Source organism: Artemia sp. Qi Xiang Cuo, chromosome 12, assembly GCF_049724085.1.
Source record: "Artemia sp. Qi Xiang Cuo chromosome 12, ASM4972408v1, whole genome shotgun sequence".
NCBI classification, from domain to species: domain Eukaryota; kingdom Metazoa; phylum Arthropoda; class Branchiopoda; order Anostraca; family Artemiidae; genus Artemia; species Artemia sp. Qi Xiang Cuo.
Window position 1 is genome coordinate 25,903,938 of NC_142805.1, and position 16,754 is coordinate 25,920,691.

General features: G+C 33.0%; 1 protein-coding gene across 1 annotated transcript in view; it reads right to left on the reverse strand.

The window, feature by feature from the left end:
• Positions 1-5,921: 5,921 nt before the first annotated feature.
• Drip (aquaporin homolog protein drip) overlaps positions 5,922-16,754 on the reverse strand; it is an 87,801-nt gene continuing 76,968 nt past the window's right edge. Inside the window, exon 7 of the mRNA XM_089098364.1 lies at positions 5,922-7,126. The gene's annotated coding sequence lies outside the window, so the exon portion shown is untranslated. The remainder of the gene's footprint in view (positions 7,127-16,754) is intronic.

Consider the following 16,754-nt stretch of genomic DNA (forward strand, 5'->3'; position numbering starts at 1 on the left):
TTTTTACAAGTAAATTTTGTTACTCTGTGGAAAAACTGTTTTGTCTATGGTAAATTGCTTAGACACCCTAGTTATCTTCAAGACAAGTATGAACGCCATATAGAAATATATATGTGTATTTTTTTATAAATGAATATAAACAAATAACAATAAACAGATATACACAAATATTTGACAACATTTAGGACAGGCGACTTAGTAGTACTCTATTTTGATATAAAACAAATTGGTTTAGCCTGTTTTTGGATTCTTTTTTTTGTGGTAATCATAAAAGTCACATAACCAAGAACTGAAAATTGCCTCCTTTTGGGCTATTTGCTCTGTGGTCTTTGTCCACCCAGAAGACATAAGTTAAACATTGAACATATTGGAAACAAAAGAAAAAAAAATTGTTTTCTGATAGGTTTTGGGTGAAAAGAATAATATGTATAATAGTCGTGAATAATATTAAGGACGGGAACAAACACTTATGATCTGGTGGTTAACATGGCTTTGTGACACTTAAAAAGGTCAACATGAAGTTGTTATTTTATTTCAACATGCTATTTTAGTTAAACAGTTCAACTATAATCAGCCAGTCAAACCGCCAGCCAAAATATTACACGACAGAACTTATGCATTTATACTTCCCTGAGCAAAGCAAGAATACCAACAATGATGCAATTTTACATATTGTGAAACCCTTAAATTGTGAATCTATATTAATATGGGGATTATATTAGGGCTCGATTGTGAGGTCCTAGGATTCTACAAAGACTAACAAAAGGAACTGAAAACTATACCTGAAAACTGAAAACTATAGGAACGGAAAATAGGAACTACTTGGGAGGGTGTAAAGAGGGAGGCTTTGAATATATTGGGATGTAGGAGGAGCGTGCCTAGCTATGTTGGCCTCAGGCGGCTTTGTGCTGCAGGGAGCTGTTAGTAGCAATAGTAATATAAATTTTTTATTTTACATCTTATACCTGCTACATGCCCACACTTTACAAGATAGTCATTTATTTATTTTTCAGTTAGTTAAAACTACTCCTAAGACACTCCATGTTATAACAGTTCAAATCAGTCTTGAGGAGCCCTGTTGAGAAAGGTGGTGATAACCTGTTTTTAAGGACTTGATTTAAATTAAATATTTGTCTTTGCCTCCCAATTGTTGCCTATTTACAAAAAAAAGAGTCTGAATTCCGTCCGAGGAAGGTGATAGTGTTGAATCTAGGATGCAATAAACGTTTCTTCTTCAACCTTTTTTGTGACTACTTCTGTAGGAAAAAGGAATGAACCGTTAGTACTGCTTCTTCGAAAGATGTTGGATAAATCTGAAATATTAAAACAGTGAGAAGACATTTCTCAGTCTGAGAGGACAGTCTAAACACTTACTATAGCATATACCTGCATATACCTATCTGCTATAACCGTTATATATCTCTTGAATTATTTTTGTACTATGCCCAAGCATGTTAAGGGGGCATTAGCCTCTCCCCCCCCTGAACATTCATGGTCTTATAATATTAAAATATACAAAAAAGAGTACAGATTTTGTAATATTCGAAAAAAATAAGATGCTTTTCATGTTAAAAAACAACATTTGATTTTTAAACATATTACCTCCCCCTGGAAACTTTTTGCTGAATATTTTCTTCCCCCTGCTCCTTTGAGAGATACTGGACAAATCTGAAATATTGACAGAAGTCAAGTGAATTTTTTACCGTTTGAGAAGACACTCTAACTGCTTACTTTAGCATACTAATATATCTCTTTGATTATTTTTGTCCTTATACTCAAGAATGTCCAAGGCAGAGAGCACCTGCCCCCCGCCTTAAAACTTCAGAATATTATGTCTTATTTTTTTTGAACATTGCAGAATCTGCATTATATGTTAAATTATATAATGCACATTCTGTAATGTTCGAAAACAATAAGTTGCTTTTCAAGGTAAAAAGCTAACATTTTTTTTAAAAAATTTCCCCTCCTTTTGGGAACCTTTTACTGAATCATGTCCTGCTTCTTCGAGAGATGTTGGATAAGTCTGAAATATTAAAGAACTCGAGAGGACACTCTAAATTGTTACTTCAGAATTTTTTTAGCTACTATAATAGTTCTAAGCCCCTATGATTAAATTTATCCTATGTTCAAGAATGTCCATGGGGGAGGGCTTCAGCCCCTTGCCTTATGACATCAAAAATATATAAAAATATGCTGACTTTGTTGGCTTTGTTGGTTTGTATATGGAAGGGACAGCTGTATAGTATTCCACACGCTCTGTGCACTAAAGTTTAGCTTATACATTGTTGAAAGTAAGATTAATATCTACAATGTGTTTGAGTATATGAATTCATCTCCTCCTCACTTGCCTTTCCTTCTTAATCTTCCTTAATGTTGTTTCTTCCTCAAAACCTCAATTTCTTCAGCTGTCCATACCGAGGAAAGGTTTGAAGCTAATGTGACGAGCTTTTTGATTTAGACGAGTTTACTGCACTCACTTTTTACGGGCTCCTAGCGTTGTTTTTTTTTTGTCTTGTTTTTCTTCTTCTCTTTAGTGTTGTTTTTATTATTTTTCTTCTTCTCTTTATTATTTTTTTTTTCTTCTGTCTTTGCAAAAGCAAAGTGACGTTTTAAATTCGTTTGACAAAAAAGAGGAAATTCTTTTCTCTCTTGTTCTCCCAAAACTCTTAATATTGAAATAAAAAATGACTTTGACTGCGAGTTCTATGTACAAAATAGAATCTTAGACAACACTTTCTTTCTATTCATAAAAAAAAATGAAATATAGAAATACAAGTAACGGGTAAAACTTTTAATTAAAAATATTAGAAATAAACTTAAAAAACCTAGAATAATTTGGCGTCACTTTTGGAAACCATTGTCAGAAGAAAAGAAAACTAAAGGTAAAGCTACTAAACGGCTCACACAAAAAAGTAAAAAACCCTGTATAGAAGAAAAAGTGAAAAAGAAACTCAATCTGGAAAAATCGTAATGTTAAAAATTGTTTGTTATCGTTGTGTTGCAGATGTTCTAAACAAATTCCTTATTGGTAAACAAATACCGTTCAAATTAAGCCTAAACAATAAGAACGTTCATGTTTGAAAGGATGGACATTTTCGTTAAATGTCATAAGCAATAATAACGTACAGAAATAAAGTAAGTTATTTACTTATTACGTTATTAAGTTGTTATAACGTAGTTTAAAACTTTTGTAAAACAACGACATAATAGTTTTCCAGCTCCGAATTTTTCGTGTTTTTTTCCTTTTTCCGTCAGATATTGCATTTTTCATGTTTTCATGTTATTTTCTTTTATATTTTGGCTATTTAGTCTAGTTTTCCCTTTATGCTCCATTTTTTTTCAGTGGTAAAGGTTTTGAGATGTGAAGCCTAAATAGTCTGGCATTATTTAGCTAAGTTTTTGCTGTTAAGATCAAGAGTTTTATCATTTACTAACATTCCTCTTAATTTTCATTCGATCTATTTATGAAAGACGTTTTTTTTGTGTACTCTAGTCTGTATATTAGTTATGCATTCCCTTTGTTTTACTGTCTTATGTGTTTGCAGAGTTGGAAGATGGCTCATAAGGGCACTATTTGGTGGAGGCTGTGAATTGAATTGTTCAAATTGGTGTATTTTTTAAAGATACTTTTCTTGGACAGTTATACCTTTGGCGCATTTTTTGGGGGAAATTAGTGCCGTTGGCAAATTTTCACTTTTATGGCGGCTCTATCTTATAATAGGCGTCTGGCATCACTTTCTGTTTTTGTTTGTTTGTTTTTTTGTTTTGTTTTTCATTTTTGTTTTGTATTTTCAGTGACATTTAGTTACGGAGCCACTGTTAACTATAAACTTTTTATTTAAAAAAAATGTTTTTAATCCTTTTATTTAGCTTTGTCTATTTAGGATATCACGTAAGGAGCTTAATACCTGTTATCATCGTATAAGAAAGGTCAAATAGCTACAGGTAATTTTATGGCTATGCGTTGTTTTGGAGGACAAGTAGGCGTGGTATTAGGCATAGAGTGTAAGAAGTGAGAATCGTTAGTATCATGTACTAACAATCAATAGTATGAAGTGTGAACTGTAAAAATTTATTAGAAGGTTTTCTAAAGGCTTAAAAAAACAAAATAAAAAAAAATATTTTTCATCGTTTTCATCTCCAAGTTTACGAAAAAGTAAAAACTAAATTCTTTTTGTCCCGTAAAATTGAAATTATTGAAGATGATAAAGGAAAGCCAGGGTCTGTTATGGCAATAAAAGCTCTTGAACAGTTATAAAACAAGCTATGCACGTCCCACGCTTTCATTTGTGGTTTTAGACTCGCCCAATTTTCCCGGTTAGTAGGAAAAATGATATTCTTCGTTTTTAGTGCTGCAGGTAGAAATTAAAAATTCAGAAGATAAAAAGGGAAGGTCTGGGGCAGTCGTGACAAAAAGTTCTTTAATTGTTATAACACAGCTGGTGAACGCCCTGTAGTTTAATTTTTGTGTTAAACATTTCCAATCTCTCCGGGTAGCAGGGGAAAACAAAAATCGTTTTTCCTCTCTGCCAGCAAAAATTGAAAGCTTTGGAGATGAAAAATAAAAGCACGAGGCACTCCTGGCGTGAAAAGTCCTTGAACAGTCATAAAATAGGCTGTGAACGCCCCATCATTTCATTTTTCGTCTTCGAAATTAGAAAAGTCCTTGAAAAGTTATAAAACAACCTATGAACGTCCCACGCATTTATTTCTGGTTTTGGACGTGCCCAAATTTCCCGGTTAGTAGGGAAAATGATCTTCTTCGTTTTTAGTGCTGCAGGCAAAAAATAAAAGTTCAGAAGAGAAAAAGTGAAAGTCTAAGGCAGTCGTGATATAAAAAGTTCTTTAATAGTTACAAGACAGTTTGTGAACGCCCCGTAGTTTAATTTTTGTGTTAGACATTTCCAATCTCACCGGGTAGCAGGAAAAAAAAAAAAAAATCTTTTTCCTGCTGCCAGCAAAAATTGAAAGTTTTGGAGATTTAAAATAAAAGCGCGAGGCACTCATGGCGTTAAAAGTCCTAAAACAGTTATAAAATAGGCTATGAAGACCCTTGTTTTCATTTTTAGTCTTCGAAATTGTAAATTTTCCAGGCTAGCAGAACAAATGTTTTTGTTTTACTGCTGCCCGCCAAAAAAAAAAAAAAAGGAGACGAAAAATGAGAGCGGACGGCAAAGAAAATGATGGATCTTCATCTCTCGGCGATTGAGATTGTTGGTTTCTAATTACTGCTCGTTTCGTGGTGGTGGCCTAGCTAATACCGATCACAAACTTGTAGTTGCTAAAATTCGTCTTAAGCTGAAATTTTAGATGGTCGATAAAAGCATTACAACGCTAAATCTCTGTAGTCTTGATTCTTCTGCGATCAAATTAAAAACCGTTTTGAAAGCCTTTCCCAGCTTTGGATATTAAAGTCATGTGGGAGTCGTTTAAAAATGAAGTTACTGACCCAGCTAGAACAACTCTTGGCTTGCAAGTTCATGTCAAAAAGCCTTGGCTGTCATCAATTGTATAAATTGCTCCATTCAATCGTTCTAATTTACCTAGCAAAATGCGTTCTATTTAAAATGTTTTCAGTAAAGTGCTCAAAGGAAAACCTAAGAGAAAAAGAGATATCACTACCTATTTGAATTGATTTATCAATGCCTATTTGTATTCATTGATTTATTTTTGTTAAGTATTTTCGCAAGTCATTCACACTATTCCATATTTCTGGAGAGACAATCAATTCTGCCAAAAGGAAACCTATTGTTTCTTATGCGAGAAACCTTAAGCTAGTTAAAAGAGCGGAAAGTCTTTGAGTCAGTATAATTTTTACAAGTAAATTTTGTTACTCTGTGGAAAAACTGTTTTGTCTATGGTAAATTGCTTAGACACCCTAGTTATCTTCAAGACAAGTATGAACGCCATATAGAAATATATATGTGTATTTTTTTATAAATGAATATAAACAAATAACAATAAACAGATATACACAAATATTTGACAACATTTAGGACAGGCGACTTAGTAGTACTATATTTTGATATAAAACAAATTGGTTTAGCCTGTTTTTGGATTCTTTTTTTTGTGGTAATCATAAAAGTCACATAACCAAGAACTGAAAATTGCCTCCTTTTGGGCTATTTGCTCTGTGGTCTTTGTCCACCCAGAAGACATAAGTTAAACATTGAACATATTGGAAACAAAAGAAAAAAAAAATTGTTTTTTGATAGGTTTTGGGTGAAAAGAATAATATGTATAATAGTCGTGAATAATATTAAGGACGGGAACAAACACTTATGATCTGGTGGTTAACATGGCTTTGTGACACTTAAAAAGGTCAACATGAAGTTGTTATTTTATTTCAACATGCTATTTTAGTTAAACAGTTCAACTATAATCAGCCAGTCAAACCGCCAGCCAAAATATTACACGACAGAACTTATGCATTTATACTTCCCTGAGCAAAGCAAGAATACCAACAATGATGCAATTTTACATATTGTGAAACCCTTAAATTGTGAATCTATATTAATATGGGGATTATATTAGGGCTCGATTGTGAGGTCTTAGGATTCTACAAAGACTAACAAAAGGAACTGAAAACAATACCTGAAAACTGAAAACTATAGGAACGGAAAATAGGAACTACTTGGGAGGGTGTAAAGAGGGAGGCTTTGAATATATTGGGATGTAGGAGGAGCGTGCCTAGCTATGTTGGCCTCAGGCGGCTTTGTGCTGCAGGGAGCTGTTAGTAGCAATAGTAATATAAATTTTTTATTTTACATCTTATACCTGCTACATGCCCACACTTTACAAGATAGTCATTTATTTATTTTTCAGTTAGTTAAAACTACTCCTAAGACACTCCATGTTATAACAGTTCAAATCAGTCTTGAGGAGCCCTGTTGAGAAAGGTGGTGATAACCTGTTTTTAAGGACTTGATTTAAATTAAATATTTGTCTTTGCCTCCCAATTGTTGCCTATTTACAAAAAAAAAGAGTCTGAATTCCGTCCGAGGAAGGTGATAGTGTTGAATCTAGGATGCAATAAACGTTTCTTCTTCAACCTTTTTTGTGACTACTTCTGTAGGAAAAAGGAATGAACCGTTAGCACTGCTTCTTCGAAAGATGTTGGATAAATCTGAAATATTAAAACAGTGAGAAGACATTTCTCAGTCTGAGAGGACAGTCTAACCACTTACTATAGCATATACGGGTCGGTCGAAAACAGGATCAGCCGCTTTGTGGCATGTTTGAAACAGGTTTTATGCGGCCATGCCCCATAGAAACAAAAATGAATTCTTGTCGAAAAGGGGCATGTTTAAGAGCTGACGTCACAAGACTTGTTTTGTTTCTTAAGCTAATACGAAGGTGATGACATGCCAATTCTAAACCAAAAACGACTCTATCGAAATGTGGCACGTATAGGCATCATGTCAAAAAACTGGTTTTTGTTCTATAAGCTAATATGAAACCAATGGCAAAAGTTCATTTGCATTGAATAATTAAGGGTTTGCTGGAATTCAGTGGTAGAGTAAGTACTTTGAAATAAAGATGGCAGTGAGAGATAAACCCCTTTTTCAAAAATGGATGTCTTTTCAACTTAGGATTTATAAATACCTTCTTCTAAGGTGTAGAATGTACAAAAATAAAAGTAGACATTTTATTTGTAAATATATTTGTTTCCTTTATGTATAAATTATATTTTTTGGAAGGAGATTGTATAAAACATTTAGTTAAAAAATTTTGATGGTTTTCGTTCAAATAAGAAATTTTGTTTATCACTGGTTTCACATCAAGTGGGACTCTTGTTAAAACGGATTTAAATGGCCATGTTCACTGGAAAAGGGTGATTCTAACCCTCTAAATAGCTCCCTCTGGAGCTATTGTTTTATCCTTATATCCTTTCACTCTATACCTTCAACTCTGTTTCTACTTAGCCTGTTGTGTCATTCCTATCTAGTATTCATTCATATAGAAAACAAATTACAAGAAACGTTGAATCGATAAATACTTTATTTTAAATAAGAGATTATTTTATAAAATACATGGTTGTGTCTTCTTCCACTGTCAAATCCATATACACTTTGAGTGTCTGTTTTGTCGTTGTCGGGTAAACTTCGAAAGGTTAAATTTTCGTTGTTTTCTTTCTTCTTTCTTTTTTGTTTAGCACTGAGGACAGCTTGAGGGAGGTCCTTGTAGAAATATTTGCTTGTTTCTTCGTCATCATGGTTTGCCACTGGCTGACAAAATCCTTGTTTTCTCACCTGTTTTGACTTTATTTTTCATTTTATTATTTTCTGATTAGAGAGCCTAAGTGTAGAAGTTTTAACTCCTATTTTCTATCTAAAATCTTGAATTTTGTACTTTTTCCTTGAAGAGATACGGTTTTATATGTTTCGTTCCCCATGCCCAATTGTAGCAAACCAAACCTAGAAGATTAGAAGAGGGCTTATTTGATCGTGAATCACAAATATTACTGACCTTTGAGAATAACCAAAGATTGGAGGGTCGCTAGCAATTGTTCCACGCCTCTTTTTACCCATATAATGACATATCAAAATTTGGCATTATTAATTTGTTTTAAACAGTAGAAAGGTCCAATAATTTATCTTTGGGGAGGAAATGATCCCTTATAGTCCAAGAAGAAGGAACTACAAGTTACGCAGTTTGCCCACCGTTCACATATAGTATTTCTCATTGCAGAATAGGAAAAAAATTATAATGAGAAGTGGTATTTTTTGGTGGGAAGGGGGTCCTTGAGTGGTATAAAGCCCTTCCGGGAGAATAATTTTTCATGGTAAGATTCAGGGAAATTTCTGAGCCAAATTTTACACAGAAAGCAGGAAAGGATTTCTTGTCAAAATTTGAAAAATAATCAGAAATTCCATTTATAAAACCAAGTTTTAAGCTTAAGAGAAACAAGAGCCATTTTAAATATGAGTGGAGCGGCTCCTTTCTCAACCCTTGCTCTTTAAGCTAGTCAGTTTTTGTTATCGTTCTATGACTCGTTCCTTTAGGATTGAGTCATAGAACACAAGGGCTGTTGAATTTGAAGTATTTTTACATAACTTGCTTTTCAAACAGTTCGTGGTAACGAACTGTAAGTAAGGAGCGACCCGGCTCAATGGTAACCGAAACTCTAAAAAACGGAATTTGGTACCAATAGATACATCAAAAGAATCAGATTTTAATTCTGATTTCAAATATATAAGTTTCATCAAGTTTAATATTACTCATCAAAAGTTACGCGCCTGAGAAAATTTGGCTGATTTTCGAAAAAAGGGGGAAAGACCCCCAAAAAGTTATTGAACCTTAATGAAATTCACACCATCATATTTAGCGTATCAGAAAACCCTACTGGAAAGGTTTCAAGATCCTATCTACAAAGATGTGGAATTTTGCAATTTTTGCCAGAAGAAAGATCACGGGTGCGTGTTTATTTGTTTTTTTTCCCCGGGGTAATCGTATTGACACAGTGGTCCTAGAATATCGTAAGAGGGCTCATTGGAATGGAAATTAAAAGTTATAGTCCCCTTTTTAAGTGACAAAAAAAAACGGGAGGGCAGCTAGGCCCCCTCCCACGCTCTTTTTTTTCTCAAAGTCACCCAATTAAAATTTTGAGATAGCCATTTTGTCCAGCATAGTCGAAAATCTAATATATATGTCTTTTACGATGACTTAATTCCCCACAGTTCCCAGGGGAAGGGCTGCAAGTTATGAACTTTGCCCATTGCTTACATATTGTATTGGTTATTGGGAAGTATACAGACATTTTCAGGAAGAATTTTTTTTGGTGGGGGGGCTGGAGGAGGGGCTATCTATTCTAATTAAACGGCCTTGGTGATTCAGGGGTTTGTGAATTAAAAAATTTTTAACTTTTAACGTAAAGAGCGTGGTATTGACTAAGGGGAGACCCCCATCATATACGTAATAAAAAAAAAAACAATAAAAACAAAACAAGCGATACGGCTCAATAGTAATCGAAACTTTTAAAAACGGAACTTTTATGTCAATAAATGTATCAAAAGAATTGGCTTATAATGCTGATTATAAATATATGAATTTTATTAAGTTTAGTATTACTCATCAAAGGCTACAAGCCTGAGAAAATTTACCTGATTTTTTAAAGAGGGGGAAACATCCCCTAAAAGTGAAAAAAATTTAATGAAAATCACACCGTCAGATTCAGCGTATCAGAAAACCCTATAACATAGGTTTCAAGCTCATATCTGCAAAAATCTGCAACTGTGTATTTTTTGCCAGAAGAAAAATATACGAATATAGAAGTTCGTTACGTAAATTAATTTGTAAATTACGTCAGAACCAAATTTAGAGAGCCATTTAGCAAAAGAAATGTACATTTTTTATGCAAATTTTGCTTACTTATTCAATGCCGGCGAGCCAAAATAAAAGCTGCATTAACTAAAAAACGATCAGAAATTAAATAAAAAAAACAAGTTTTTTAAACTGAAAGTAAGGAGCGACATTAAAACTTAAAACGAACAGAAATTATTCCGTATATGAAAGGGGTTGTCCCCTCCTCGACGCCTCGCTCTTTACGCTAAAGTTTTTATTGTTTAAAAAAAAGAGTTGTGAGAAAGTCAAACTTTAGCGTGAAGAGTGAGGCGTTGAGGAGGGCACAGCCCCTTTCATATACGGAATAATTTCTGTTCGTTTTAAGTTTTAATGTCGCTCCTTACTTTCAGTTTGAAAAACTTGTTTTTTTTATTTAATTAGAGTAAAGAGCGAGGATTGAGAATGCGACTGTAACGGCAAAACTTCTGATCATTTTAAGTTTTAACCTTGCTCTTTACTTTCAGTTGAAAAAAGTTGTCTTTTCATTTGTTGAAAAGACATTTGTTTCATTTGTTGACGAACAGAAATTATTCCGTATATGAAAGGGGCTGTGCCCTCCTCAACGCCTCGCTCTTTACGCTAAAGTTTTTATTGTTTAAAAAAAAGAGTTGTGAGAACGTCAAACCTTAGCGTAAAGAGTGAGGCGTTGAGGAGGGCACAGCCCCTTTCATATACGGAATAATTTCTGTTCGTTTTATGATTTAATGTCGCTCCTTATTTTCAGTTTAAAAAACTTTTTTTTTATTTAAATGCTGCGAAAGCGGAGGGTTTGGGGGGGCGGCAGCCCCCCAACTGTGCCTCCTAATCCCTGTACGTTTTAAGGTTCAACCTTGTAACTCAGCCTCTTTAACTCTTTAGAAAACGTAGTTTTTTTAAAATAATTAAATTATATAAAAGGGGAAAACTGATTTTTTTAAGTGGAAGTAATAAGCTTCTTTAAAACCAAAATATTTGTCATTTTTTTTTACAATAAAGTAAAAAAAAACCTAAATATAATATAAGGTAAAAGTCTGAATAGAATATAACGAAGTGGATTTTTTAATGAAATAAACAACGGTTATCAAAACATAAATGAACCGGAATTGTCCTGCAATTGAAAAGGGTCATAGTTACAAACCTCTAAGTTTTTTATGCTAGTTTGTTTTTTCCATTAAGACTTTTTGTTATTCGTATCGGTTTTAAACAATAAAATTCGTGGTTTGTTTGGAGGAGATTCAATTATCAGAACATTTGTAATCGTAATTATTCTCAAATTCTCAGCGTTACAACTATAATCTTCTCAACACATTTTTGGCATTTAATATCTTAGATGTTTTTCAATTGTTGAAGTTCTTGCACTAGCTTATTTAAATAAGTTTTGCTATGTTATTCTGAGAGTTAATAAATTGAAAAAATCATTTATAAAAATAAAACCGAGTCATTTATAAATTTTAATTGTGAAGCTAAAACCTCGCTTATCCTTTGCCACAGCTGTTTTAAAGCTATCTTTAGCAATTTGGTATTTTATAAGATAAAAACAGTAGGTTCAAATCATTATACTGTTTTAGCTGATTTATAGCTAAGTGTTGCTGTTATCAACTAGTTTCTAAAGTTAATTTCATCCAAAGAGCATGTCCTTGCTTGTTCATTTTCTTCATAAATAATTTATTTATTTAATACAAAAATATAGAAAAATTGTGCGGAGAATATTTGTAAGTCGGAAAATATCGATTGAAGTATTAATATTACGATAAAATTTGTGTCTGCTTTGCCTAATAAGTCACAACTATGTATTTTTAATTTAAAGGAATAATATTAAGAGAAATTAAGTACGTGACAAAAAAAAATATTCTGTTTTTTTTTTGGAAAACCTATTTTAGAAAATTTAATTTGGCATCCAACGTCATTACCTTATAAAAATGCTATTTATATTGAATGCAACAAATTTTTTGTCAGATGTAAATTTTATTATATACTGGGGATATACAAAAAAATATTTTCTTTTTAATTCCCACAATGTGACAAGAATTAAAACGCAAAAATATGGACTAAATTGCTCTGTTTCAACCTGTTTCTAATCTGAATGTGTTCCAAAAAAGTATTTATATTTGAAAAATAACCCTTATAGATGGCATCTTTTACAAAGCATGAAACCAACCTATTTCACTGAACGAATTTAGTTTTATTAAGATTAAAAATATATTTATTTTGAACCTATAATTACCTATTTTGATGGTCCGTTTTGAAATTTCATCTTTAACCTAATAAGTAAAAACTAAAATAGAGATTTAAACATAATAAAAAGGCAAAAATAACGCCACAGCTTCTTTATAGTCCTTTGCTAAGCAAAAGACATTATTAAAAAAATGTGCAACTTATAAAATTTCACTACAATCCTTCAAAACCTTCATCCATTATTATGCATTATTTTGTTCTTCATTCATTCTTTCCAGTATTCTTCTAGGATCTTTCTGAATCCCTATGTCCTGAAAATATTGTTATTAATTAATTAATCGCTTCAATAGTATAAGAAACTAAATATAGCATAAGGTAAAAGTGTGAATGCAATATAACGGAGTGGATTTTTGAATGAAATAAACAACGGTTATCAAAACATAAATGAACAGGGATTGTCCTGTAAATGAAAAGGGTCATGGTTACAAACCTCTAACCTAATTACGGTAGTTTGTTTTTTCCAATAGGACTTTTTGTTATTCGTATGTTTTAAACAATAAAATTTGTGGTTCGTTTTGAAAGAGAATCAATTACCAGAACATTTGTAATCATAATTATTCTCAAATTTTCTATTGCTCTTTAGCCCAAGCAACGAATCTATAACTATCTCCAAAAAATTAACTACTGATGTTTTCATATACTTTTACTTAGGCAAAGACGGGAGCTTTAATGGAAACCAAAACCCTCTCTCCCCAAAATATACATTTTATTTAGCAGAATGTTTCTGAAGTAACCCATAGATCTAAAAGGGTTCTGTTTTTTGTTTTTTTTTCTACTAAGATGTATTTTGGCATAAGGGCGGCGTATAGACAGAAATTCTCATAATCCAGATTATCATTTTATTTCTTTTTAACGTAAAATAAAACTTATTTGAAATTTAAGAAAGTAAAATCTAGGAGAAGCAGCAAGAACTGTCGCATTCTGAGATGGTATAATGTCATAAAAAAAATAAATACTCTAACTAATGAGTAAAATAAAACATTTTTTTCTTATCGCTATTTATTTCTATCTTTCTATCGAAGTTCCTAAATTAAAAATGTTTTAATACTGGATCATATGTTTTCATAATAGTCTACGGATTTTATTGTGGGTGATAACACAAAACTAAACTGACTTCCTATACCATTGACAGTGTAAGTTGAAGTTACTCAATAAACGTTTTTTTGCCAGGTTTTTTTGTTGTAAAATTATTTTTAATCTCATTGATTCCGTTTCCCATTTTCATGCCAAAAAAATGTATTCCTTAATGTTTAACATTATAATAGTGTGGATGACTATGTCTGAACCAAAGGGCTATATCTGATCTAATCTTAAAGTACGAAGGACATCAAACTCAAAGCTTTTGTTCCTCCCCGGGTCCATCTTAGGTCTAATCAGTGGTTTCCTTGGGCGGTTCCTTGGGTCTTAGGCAGCTTCCTTGGATGTATTATAATTGTTTCTACGGTTTGCTTTGGGTTGTTATAACATTCTCAAGGTTAGAATCCCTGCTTAAAGCTTCACCAAACAAAGTATTTTTAAGTAAATTAAGTCTTTCAAATGAAAGCATTATTAGGACAATTTTTCAAGGGGAATCGTCCAAAAATATTTTAAGGGGGGATTTTCAGAAAGGATATAATTGTCTGGAGAGAATTTTACGGGGGGGGGGGGTGGTATAGGACAAGATACAACATTTCAATAACAATTGTACCGGGACTGAATTGAATTGTTAAGTGAGAGAAAACCAGCTTTAAAGCAATTATTCTAAAAATGATCAGAAACTTAATAAAAAAAGTAAGTAGCAGTTCTCAGCTGAAAGAAAAGGGAAATTACTTCAGATATAAGTGAGTTGGACTATTTGTCCCAACTTTTTAAGAGCGACTCCTGAAACCCAAAGGGTAACGTAAATTAAGATAAAGGATGCTGCACTAGATCCTTAAGGTCCATCCCGGCGGTGCTGATCTCCGTCTCAAGGCCTTTCAGCCAGAAAGTGCAAGGGGGATGAAAGCCAGCCACCCTAGGCTTTCGGACACCTTTCCTATTTACCTTCCCCAGATTTCTCCAGATACCTATTTGAAGCTTGGTCAACTCTGACTGAGCTTACTGAATCACAACACACTAAACCCCGTCCAAAACCAAATAATTGGATACACTAGGATTCGACCCCTTACCCTTTCTGACAAGGGATCCTAAATCTAGAGCACCAATCCACTCGGCTCGGAACCCAAAGCGGATGTAATTAGGATAAAAAGCTCTTTTAAAAGGACCAAAAATAACTCTCATAAATAGCGAAGCATCAAGGATCAAGGTCAAGAGCAAAGTTTCACCCCCCTTAGTCAAGGAATAAATCCTTTTATGTTTTATTTTTAATCCTGGTCCTAATTCGCGATTTAAAAAACTTTGTTTTAATTTAATTTACACAAAAAAGAATGGGCAGTTCATAGAATAAAAATAAATACACATTAGAAATTGAATCTGTGACTATGGCCGTGTAATGTACTTTTTTGAAAAACAACTTTTATAACAAGGGCAAATATGTGAACAATTTAGATAGCATTAACTTGAATAAGTATCCTTACAGCTAGTATTGAATCTGAATGATTTCTTGACATATCAGATATATTTGTCAAAGAAAAACTCGTATTTATAAGAGTCCCAAATTTAACATTAACTTTGTTTTGGGGACGGTGCGACTTCAAAATTATAATTGCTGCAAAGGTTAACCATAATTGAATATACCTTACAATACATTTAGGTTGTATTGTTTGACGTCAATAAGCCACTTACTGTTGACCTACTACAAAAAACATATACAATACTGCTTTTTGACTCTTTGCAAGACGATAACAGTTGACAAAATAGATGGCTCTTATTGAATTGCTATATAATCAATAGAAAAATTCGTGAATCTAAAAAAAGGCAGTTTGCCTATGCCCGTAGATGCATTCATCAAAATTATTTAAATCTAATCAAATTGGGTTGAGTGTCTCGCTTTATTTACTATGTTTTATGGCACAGATAAAGGAATAGTATTACTAGCATTACAACTACCTCTTGGTACGTTATAATTCCTTCATTTACAAAGAAATTGAAGCTTAAAGAGTAATAAAACAGTCGAACTTAAACAGTAAAGAAATTGGAGCGAAGAAACAGCAATATTATAAAGTTGATATGTATTTATTATAGTCAAATTTTATAGAAGATAAAACATAGGCATTTTTAAATGTTAACAAATAGCTCTTTACATTGCAATATTAATTAAATCTAATTATTCCAAAAATTTCATTAAGTAGACACACGCTTTTTAGAGCATCAAATGATCTGTTATGTCATTGATGTATTAAAATATCGGGACATGAAATCAATAAATAATGCTTATAGTAAGCTCCTTAGAATCTATTACTTATTAAAATATAATCCTGACATGGTAAAAAAACGAACAAAGATAGGACTAAGCCTGAAAACAAACAAAAATAAGATGTACATGGTTTTTTCCCTTAGAATTGATAGTAGAAAGTTAAGATGACATCAACTCATTGAGCTGTGAAGGATTTTCTATATTTAGTACTTAGGAAAAAGTTGTCCCCTGGTTTTGGAGGATTAACATAAGGGGTTCACCACTTTTAAAGGCAAAAGTGGCGCAAAGGGGTTGCTATGCCACTTACTGGAGGGGGAGATCCCTCGTCGGCCAAAATAGTGGGATTTCCGTGGTTACTCCAACGGCTCCGTTCATACTAGCGTGATCGGATGGTCCAGGGCCACTTTTAAAAGCCAAGGTTTACCGATAAGATTTCTAACTATCTCTTTAGACTCAACCTAGGCTGAAAAGTTAAAAGAGTACATAGTATAAAAAAAGTCTTACTGTATTCACTTCACGCTGTATAAGAACTGATTTAAAAAAAGACTCTTTCTCCCAGCCCGCTCCGCTAGACGGGTGACTGCGACATGGGGTACGGGGTGGTAAATTAAATCTTCCAGCCAATCCTAGGTCTTTGCCAAGAATGGCAAAGATTTGCAACTTATCTCACAGTCAGTCACTTAATTGAGGTTTGTAATGAACCAGGAGAAACCAAAAATAGTCTCAAGAAGAAAGCTATCACCAAACTCATAGGTGATGACATATTGCAAACAGCTATAGCTTAACTATCTTCCATCAAAAAGGACATAGATTCCACATCGAAGCTAGTTAAGCCTGTTGACTCAACTGCTAATCAAATCGA